The sequence below is a fragment of the Sinocyclocheilus anshuiensis genome, unplaced genomic scaffold (assembly GCF_001515605.1).
Source record: "Sinocyclocheilus anshuiensis isolate Anshui unplaced genomic scaffold, SAMN03320099.WGS_v1.1 scaffold287, whole genome shotgun sequence".
NCBI classification, from domain to species: Eukaryota; Metazoa; Chordata; class Actinopteri; order Cypriniformes; family Cyprinidae; genus Sinocyclocheilus; species Sinocyclocheilus anshuiensis.
The window spans coordinates 627,276-637,151 of record NW_015552557.1 but is presented as its reverse complement, the minus strand read 5'-3'; the positions used below and the strand labels follow the sequence as shown (position 1 = coordinate 637,151).

The following is a 9,876-nucleotide window of genomic DNA, read 5'->3' as shown; positions in this document are numbered from 1 at the left end:
ACAATTGATGTAATTGCATAGAAATGAATTAATTAACGTGTAAAGCGCATGTAAAATCATATATAATTTTAATATATACATTGTGTTCAATGCAATAACTGACATAATAGTTTTACGACTGACTTGCGCAAATATTTGTTCTGTTCAGATTTTATATGAATGAGGCCTGTTGTGTTTATCAGTATATTTAAGTGCTTTTTTATTGAAGTGTTTACTTTTAAAGTTTGGTGAGCTCAGATATTTACCATGAAGAGATATTTGGGTTTCTGTAAGTACAGCAGTCCATAACAATATTTTAGGAGCCCATAGCAACTTAACTGAGTTTAAAGTCAGACACTATCAATATTTGTATCATCTGACCCAGAATGACAGACATACTGTTGTCCCTTTTGCCTTGAAATCACAAATGCATTATCACAGGCTTTTTTGAAATGGACAGACTTTCTGTTTTATACCCCTCACGTCAGGCTCTCAAGTCAAACTCACATGGTCATGGTAGACTGTCAAGCGTACCCGATGGTGGCTGCCAGCCAATCAATGTGAAGAATCAGTCAGATGGGGTCAGAAAGCCTTTTGTTCACTCTGCTCTGTTATTCAGCATGTCTAATATGTGTAAGTTCCCCTGTGATTGCATTTATGATGCATTTCTGTGTTTCCACGAAACATAAAATGACAGTTGGTGTGGTCTGGTGTTATAAACATTCAACATGAAGCATTTGGTTTTATATTGAAAGACCTACAGATAGAGAAGTGGTTTGTCTTGGCTGTCAGCCAATTACCTGAGCCTCTTTACCTGGGGATGATCCAGCTTTATTAGGTAATCCACTGCATAATAGAAAAAGTCAGGAGAGGTCCCTGACATGCCCTCTACGCAACCCAACAAAACTGTGCGGTCACAGAGACCTCGAGCTAATAGCGGATATGTTCAAAGACTACTTGAGAATCCGGAAAATTCAGATAATGTGTTTATTTGTTCACGTGACATAATTTACAATATATGTGCGGTAGTATTCAGTAAATAAGATGATTGGATATCAGTCCCATGCACATTCAATCCAAATGACACAGTAGATATTATTATACACAAGCATAACAAAATGCGCAAACCATCAACCTGAGATGAGATTTACTCACTTTTGGCCTCTTCAGTCTGGGATTTAGAGGGTTTGACATTATTTAGACTGCCATGGCCCCTGTTATTGGATTAAAGGCCTTAACTGATTTTTCTAACAAGCGGATATTGCATAAGATTTTATTTTTTTCAATGCATTTACTACAGTTCTCCATAGGTTATTATATATACACTTGTTTTTGTTGGTGCCTGTTATTTTTCCTAAAGCAGAATGACCTATTTTTGATATCCGCGGTTCATTCACTAGTTCAGATGTTACCACTGTCATCAAATTCTCCAAAGATCAGAAAAAGAGACTTTGACCTTACGAATTGGGTTTGTGCTTTCTGCCAGAGGAGATATCTAGAGGCTTCAGTAGTCTGCTTTAAATAAGCATGGTATTTAAAGATTAAAACGGAGTGAATCTCAGGAGCTGCTCTCCCATCAAACTCGCTTCAAATCTCCTTATAGGTTTACATGTTCAAGTACTGACCGTTCCCTCTTGCCTTGTAATGGCATAGTGTACTTTCTTTAAAGGGGTCATATGATGCTGCTAAAAATAACATTATGAGACTTTAGTCTTTGCAACTTTACAGATCTTCTTTATGCACCAGGAGCTTGTAACACTCCAAAGAGAAAGGAAAAATTGAAATCGCATCATATGACCCCTTTAAATATTCCCTGACTTTTTGTACGTCTTGCTCGTGTCTCCATAGAATACCACTTAAAAATAATTTAAACGTTTGGTATAAACAAATACCTCTATGTTATCAATTGATATTCTATGTAAAACACTCGATGTTACACTTTCAATAATACATAATGTTTGAAAACTATGTGTGATGCTTAGGTATCATTAAATGATTAAAAGAACAAACATCAAAGTTCTGGTCATAAATGTTCTCCACAGCCATTTCACATTCTCAGCTTCATCTTCTTTAAAGAACAAAAAAAGTAGAAAAGATGTCTTGTATTGTAACTATCTAAACACATCTGCGACAAGCAGATGCAAATGCAACAAGCGGTTAACGCTGCAAGCTACAAGATCTTGAGCCTTGGCAGTGTCATCTTTCCTTTTAACAACTCGTAGTCATTGTGCAAGACTTGTAGCATTAGATCTTTGTACATTTTACAAAGCACTTGCTAATAGCATTCAGCTCTTATTAAAATGAGTTGGTCCTTTAATCCTAAATAAGTAACTGATATTTTTTAAAATATATTTTCAGTAGTTTAAAGGTGAAGTGTGTAATTTTATGTGAAGTTAAAATGCTTTCAGCCCAGTTTAATATGTAGAGACAGCTATAAGAAAGCCATTTGTAAGTTGATTTTACAAAAAAAGTGTAATGCTGGGTCTGTTCAAACATTAAGCAACCCGACAACAGCAAAACCAATGGTGTTTGTTTGGGGTTGGGGCTATCTGTTTGTTTGACCAATTACAAATGAGGGGTGTGTTGAGAAAACCTGTTTGAAAGCAGTCAGTATTTTTGCAATTCCCATTTGGTGTTAGACATTACACACTTCACCAGTGTGATTTAGTGAATCATCAAAAGAATAAACATCAAATTAGATGTTTCTATGATCAGTTTACAGAGAAGCTAAACCACGTGATTCTTGAATCATTCGAGGAGTTTGATATTTTGAGAAATTAGCAACTGGTAAGAAAGTTATTCATCCATATTGCTGTAATTCTTAATGTTTTTGCTGTTTAAATTACATACAACAGTCTTGAAAACTGTTATGGACTCAAAAGCCATACTCCAAGTAAGCTCTGTGAACTACAGCACATTAAACAGTCGTGTTTTGGCCACCACTGTGTGGCAAATGTAGTAGTTGCATCTGCAGTACTTCCTCCGGCGTAGTTAGTTGTTAAACGATACAGTCAAGGTGAATTCAACGATTAGGTACACGCTTGAAATTGTCTACAATGGTGCACTAGGCTGGCACCCCATCAGAAAGAACATCTGACAGGTACAGTTCTTCCATTTCTGGTGAATGCCTACGTGTTCACTTGGAGAAGGTACATCCGAGGAAATGAGACCGAAAGCTGGTGAAAATGTAGTGATCCTAGGAGCACGTTTCACCTCCATCTACATACTGGCCCAGGCTTTTCTGTGGCTCTGAATATTTGTCAGATGATGTTTAAAATATGGTGCAGGTTTTGGGCTTTCCTCCCTCTCCACCTCCATCCTCACCAGCGGCTTCAGTGAAGAAGAAAAAAATAGAAAAGAGAAAATCAAGTTACTGCAAGGTTATGTCATGTACATTCCCCAAGGCTATGAGGTCAGATTAGCACAGGGTGTCCCATAAACACTCTCAGAAAAAAGGTACCCTTTCAAAAAGTGCAAATATATACCATTTGGGTACTATTATGCACCCTTTAGGGATAAATAATGTACAAAGGTGTACCACCCCAGTGACAGCTTCTGTATCTTTTTTCTGAGAGTGTAGTGGGCATCCCTTGTCATTTTCTGATCCATTTCCCTCATAATTTCCTTTCCTTAATCTACTATCCCCGTCTATAAAAGTGCCAAAACGGACCAAAAAAAAAAGTCAGCTAATGGGTCCGACTTACATTTTTTAGCCTGCTCCTCTTCTAGTCGCTTTCGTTCATTCTCCAAAGTGTCTACTTTTGCTTGGTGAATATCAGCCAATTCCTTCCAGTGGACCCTGTTGTTGTTCAGGCCATCAAACATGGGAGTGATCTCTTTGTGGAACCTTGAAAATTCCTGTATGAGAAAAGAGGCCTGTTACTGCAAGCATTCACAAGCCCATCAGTAACTGCCGATCCATCATTCCCTGTCAGAACATTTAAGCAATGTTGTTTTTACATTCCAGGAGAGGCCATTATGGACAAATGCCCCATTTTCTGCTTACACGCATGTCTGTGTTGTGTAAAAGCGAAATTTATTCCAGCTTGACAGCTGGATGGATTTACCTTGTACACAAACGAGCACACAAAGTCAATGAAACCACACGGCATCTTCGGAAGTTCATCTGACTTGTTCCTGTCCATCATGGGCTGAGAAAAGATTCAAAGGATACATATTCTCATTCAGGCACTAGTTTTCTCACAATGCAACCAACTGAATGCAACCTTTCAAAAAGCAAAACTTGGTGAAATCGATCTCTACAAACTCACAATGGGCTGTTGGTCTAGCACAGTCCTCTCCAGGTCTCCCTGCTCCCAGAATTCAGCTGCCACCATGAGAGCCACCTTTAGAAAAGAGTGTCTTTAGCTGATAATAAACAGTGGACTATCTTTTAACCCAATGCTGGATAATCCTGACTATGCATAACCAAAGTTGCACCTACTTTGCTCTGGACCTCCCATGGCTTGGTAATGGCGGACAAGTCACATCCAGTCATCATCATTGCCCTGTTTGGAAGCAAACACGTCTTCAAACGCTCAATTCAGTATGTTCTCAAGTAGCAGGGTTCTACTGAGAAGTGATGCTTACATAATGATTTCCTTCCTAATGGGATTGTTGGCCACATAGGCAATCGCTTCCTTCTCATCAGCCATTGGTTCGGTGGCATCAACGATCTTCTGGAACATGGTCCTTTTTCTGGGTTGGGGAAGAAAATGGGACCATCATCAGTACAATATGTTCAAGAGTGGCTCTACTTTAGGTGAAGACATGCTCTTGAGCACTTACTTGAAATACAAGGCCAGGTCAGTCGCAATGATACAGACATCATGCAAGTGCTGGACTGTCTCAAACTGGCGTTTCTGCAGACTTTGGAAAATGTTAACGTTCTGTAAAAGAGCCAAAAAAAAATAAAGTTGACCTGGTTATCATATTAAACCCTGGAACACTTTGTGCTTTGCAACACAACAAACCTCTTCTGCCATCAGCGTCTTGCTGTAATCAAGATGGTGCCTTTCCAATATGGAGGAGCCATGGAGCTTGGCCAGTGGTGATGTGCTCCTACATTGGAAATGGATTGTGAGTAAAATGTCTTCTGTGCCTTTTCTGAAAATATTAGTAGTAAAAATATATATACTAAATTACTTTGTCTGGTAGAGATTGTTGGTACCCCTGTGGTCAATATCGTGACAGAATGCAGCCGCTACCATCGCAAAGGCATCAAGGTCGGAGTAGTATTTTCTCAGCTTTCCAGTCTTTTGGGCAAGCAAACAATATTCAATATCACAACCTCTTTGGTGGTAAATAACATGATGTGTGGACTGAAAGACTCACTTGCAGAAGACAGAACATGGTCTGGCCCACGTTAAATCCGTGCCTCCAGTTATGGTAGGTGATATCTCTGTAACCTTTTCGTACGGTGTACATCCATCTTGTCAGGACCTGGAGCAAGAGTAGACAGCATTAAAATCCCAAAAAGTTTCACCCCAAAACTGAAGGAATGTCTCGCTTTTGATTGCATAAATAATACATGAAAGTCCAGTAACAGTTGACATGTAATTCTTTATCTTCAGATTTGTTGCCAAACAGTTGGCCCAGATTTTTTTCCATGAAATAATGAAAATGCAATACATGGAAGTTTGTGAATGTTGGACATTTGATTTCTGTGGAAATCTGCTGAGCTTTCTGTGTGAGTCTGGTTATCGCTAATCACCTGCCAAAAATAAACACAGGCTCTAGTAATAAGATGAGTGCTACTTGGAAAATTAGCCTTAAGGGGTCGTTGTGCTACACTTCCATTCCATACTCATGTGAATGCTGAAGACCGGCAATACAGACGACTTCAGAATTAAAAGCACCCAAACTTTAAGGCTGCAAATTTGTAGTGTTGCAGAAAATTGGAGTAGATTGTATATTTTTATATTTTGGATTTATTATTATTTGTTAAATAGATGTGTTTAAATAAGACGCCACAGAGCATGACATCACATCAGGGCCGTTGCACTGTTCAAAGAAATTTTTCGAGCTCAAAGTATACAGTAGTTTGACCGCCCCAGTGTATTATTGTGGAAATGCTCATAAAGTCCAGTCTCACCTCTGCTGGCACTTTGAACTTCTCTACCACTCCGAGTTCAAAGAAACAGCGAATGCCACACTTGATAAGGTCAACCTCAGAGAGAGGAAAGTCGCTAAAACTAAATTCTAGCAGATCGACATCTTTGGCTACTGGAATGTTGGCTCTCTGTGTATTAAAATACAAGTAGATATATTAAACAAAACATCCTTCATGTTAAACATTTAAGATCAATAATATATGCACTATGAATATACTGGTTCAGAGTAAAAAAAAAAAAAAGTCATACCAAGAGTTTGTACATTTCTTTCTGATCGCAGTCCTCAGGGTTCATGTCAAACTTCTCCTTCGTGTTCTAACGAGATGAAAAACATTTAGTTAACATAATAAAGCCTGTAGTTTCTTAAAGCATAAGCTTGAATGATGCCTCACCAGAATCTGTTGGACTTCAGCTAGTGTGGCTTTGGTCTGGTACATAACCATTTCCGCTGAAATCTCTCTTCTCCATTCCGTCCGATTCAGTTTGTCATACGTGTCACAATTCAGTACAGACCATCCTAGGAACTGTGTTAGGGCCTGAAATAAAGTCAGAAAAACACATTAGCGTTGCAGCACAAGATTAAATGGAGCTAAAAGGATGGTGACCATTTAACGACTCACTTCAGTAATTTGTTCATCCTGCTCTCGAGCTAGGTGGGCGTGGTTTCAGCAACCAGCTCCCGCCTCTTTGCCCATTTTCGATTATCCGGGAGTGATGCGCGCAGAAAATGATCCGAAAGAGAGAAAATATTCAGTGAGCGGCGGTTCTGTGGGTTAGAATGCTGCCTGGTCTGGTGAGTCTCAATTTCTGCTGCGACATTCAGATGGTAGGGTCAGAATTTGGCGTAAACGACATGAAAACATGGATCCATCCTGGCTTGTATCAACAGTTCAGACTGGTGGTGTCATGCTGTGGGGGATATTTTCTTGGCACATTTTGGGTCACTTAGCACCAGTTGAAGAACCTTGTGGTACTATAAAGAACTTTTTGTGCAGTTGAAAAAGTTCCATGGAACCATAGATGCCAATAAAGAACCTTCATTTTTAAGAGTGAAAGGTGTTCATTTGGGTTCAGGTTTGGTTCAGGTTTGGCTCAGGCCTTGTGTACTGTTCTGTAGATTTTCACTGACATTTCTGGAATAGCCAAACCTATTAGCAAATTGTGTCCAAATAGGTTTGCCTATGTAGTGTACTGTATGTGTGGCAGAATACATATCTTATGACATTTGATTTTTCATAATATGAGCAAAGAACATGTTTTGTATATATAAAATATGCTTACGGTATGACTTTGATCTCTTCTTTGCTTTCTAAGAGATAATCAATGATCTTGTAGAAGTTGATTTCCTGTTGGAAGAAATAAGACGTTATAATAATACTAGACAGCAATACTGACTTGTTTACCAAAGAGAAACAAATTTGTTACCCTGCCATCAGGTGTCTTTGGGCCTTTGTACGGCTCCACGTCTCCCAATTTAATCGGCCACTCATAGTAGAACTCCTAAACAATCAAAGGAAAGTTGAGTGTTTTTATGAACTGCTGATCAATGACCAAGATGGTCACCCTATGTCACAAACCTTTTCTTTGGTCATGTCCAGAAGGCCAACAGAGTACCTCTCACACTGGATGTAGGTCCTGACAGTGTACAGAGCCTTGTGAAACTGTCGCTCAATGTCTGTCAACTCTTCAAACACTTTGCTTGCAGTCCATAGAAGAACCTGTGGCAGCGGTTTACAGTCTGAATCAAGTTTCAAATCGCAGTCAACCATTAAGTGTTGTAGTCCGTAGCATTACCTGGCTTCTTCTAGATTCCACGTTATACATGTATGAAGTGTAATGCTGTAGGGCAATGACTGTGGCGAAAGTGATGTACTTGGTGAAGAGCTGAAAAACATTATTTGCTTAATAATTAAAAAAATATTGTCATATCTGTTCTTATACTGACACAGTGGAATCTCAGTCTAAAAAGGTCTGTTCACACTAAGAATAACTATATAGATAACTGTAACTTTAACTATAGTAGCATCCACACCAACGCACCATAACGTTCGGTTTATTATAAGTGCATGCTGCATTTTTGTTGTCTGCCACTTTAAATGCTTGTGCTCTTTAAAGTCGGGTGAATTCTAATTGGCTGTCAATGTTTTTATTGTTCATCAGCTGGAAAAAAAAAGTTCTTAGATTTGAAGGATATCGTTCCTCTGTGTCAATACCGTTACAGTAGTGGTGTGAACTTCTCTATTCTCATAGTATTAGTGTAGTATGTACATGCTCTGAAAACAGCTAATAATCTGATCACTCCGATTCAGCACAAATTTGAGGTCAGTATCACATCTAATGATTTTCACATCGATGTTATTTTTCAAATACTCACGTCTTCATCTGCTTTGGAGAATTAATTTCCTCCAACTTTGTTTATTGCCATGACCACACCAAGTGGGTCTTTCCCGTTCATGAGTGGGGCAGCCAGTATGTTTTTAGTAGTGTATCCTGTCTGTTTGTCCACAAAATCACTGAATCTGGGATTCTAAGAAACAAATACATTCGTTAACGTACAGCTGTTTCATGAGAAATTAGTTGAAATATAGGTTGGTTAAAAAAACTACTTGCTACAAAATATCCATGAATTCCTCCACCTTTGATTTTCGAGTTAATATTAATTTCCCATGGTTTGAATATCATTATTTTAAGCTAGCTGCTTCAGGGTATAATTTCTTTACATTTTAAATGCTTAGGCCTATATGACACTACTGTTCAAAAGTTTGGGATCAGAACGATGTTTAATGTTTTTAAAGGAGGTTCTTATGCTCATCAAGGCTGCATTTATTTGATCAAAAATACAGGGGGAAAAAATATTATATTGTGAAATATTATTACGATGTAAAATAACATTTTTCTATTTTAATATACATTAAAATCGAATTTATTCCTGTGATCAAAGCTGAATTTTCAGCATCATTACTCCAGTCTTCAGTGTCACACGATCCTTCAGAAATCATTCTAATATGCTGATTTATTATCAGTGCTGGAAACTGTTGTGCTGCTTCATATTTTTTTGGAACCTGTGATACTTTTTTTCAGGATTCTTTGATGAATAAAAAGTTAAAAAGAAGAGCATTTATTTCAGATAGAAATCTTTTCTAACAATATACACTACCGTTCAAAAGTTTGGGGTCAGTACATTTCTATTCTTTCTTATTTGAAAGAAATTGAAACTTTTATTCAGCAAGGATGTGTTAAATTGTTAAGAAGTGATAGCAAAGATTTATATTGTTAGAAAAGATTTATTGAATTGAATTGAATTTATATTTTGAATAAATGCTTAATAAATCAGCATATTTGAATTATTTCTGAAGGATCATGTTACACTTTATACTGGAGTAATGGCTGATGGAAATTCAGCTTTGCATCACAGATATAAATTATATTTCATATTATTCATATATATTTTCAAACTTGAAACTTAAGAATGGTTATTAAATTAGTTAGACCTTTTACTCAGTCAAAATAAGGGCTGCAGCCATTAATTAAAAGGATCTCTTTCGATAAGGCGTTTGGATTTGTTCTCTTGTCACCGAGACTATTTCTACCTAAATTTACACTTCTGTGTTATGTAATGAAGGTTAATAGATTTAACCCTGTCTCGGACACTTAAGCTGACGTCGCACCAGTGTGCCATGATTAAACACCATGCTGATATTTATAGCATATGATTATATGTATCTTTAATTATGTTTTATATATATATATATATATATATATATAAATACACACACACACATAT

General features: G+C 37.6%; 1 protein-coding gene and 1 pseudogene across 1 annotated transcript in view; one reads left to right on the top strand and one right to left on the bottom strand.

The window, feature by feature from the left end:
* The window catches only part of LOC107664625 (protein FRA10AC1-like), a 14,248-nt gene extending 12,609 nt beyond the window's left edge, over nt 1–1,639 (top strand). Inside the window, exon 15 of the mRNA XM_016455238.1 lies at nt 468–1,639. The gene's annotated coding sequence lies outside the window, so the exon portion shown is untranslated. The remainder of the gene's footprint in view (nt 1–467) is intronic.
* Nucleotides 1,640–1,785: 146 nt separating this feature from the next.
* LOC107664592 (cone cGMP-specific 3',5'-cyclic phosphodiesterase subunit alpha'-like) overlaps nt 1,786–9,876 on the bottom strand; it is an 11,575-nt pseudogene continuing 3,484 nt past the window's right edge.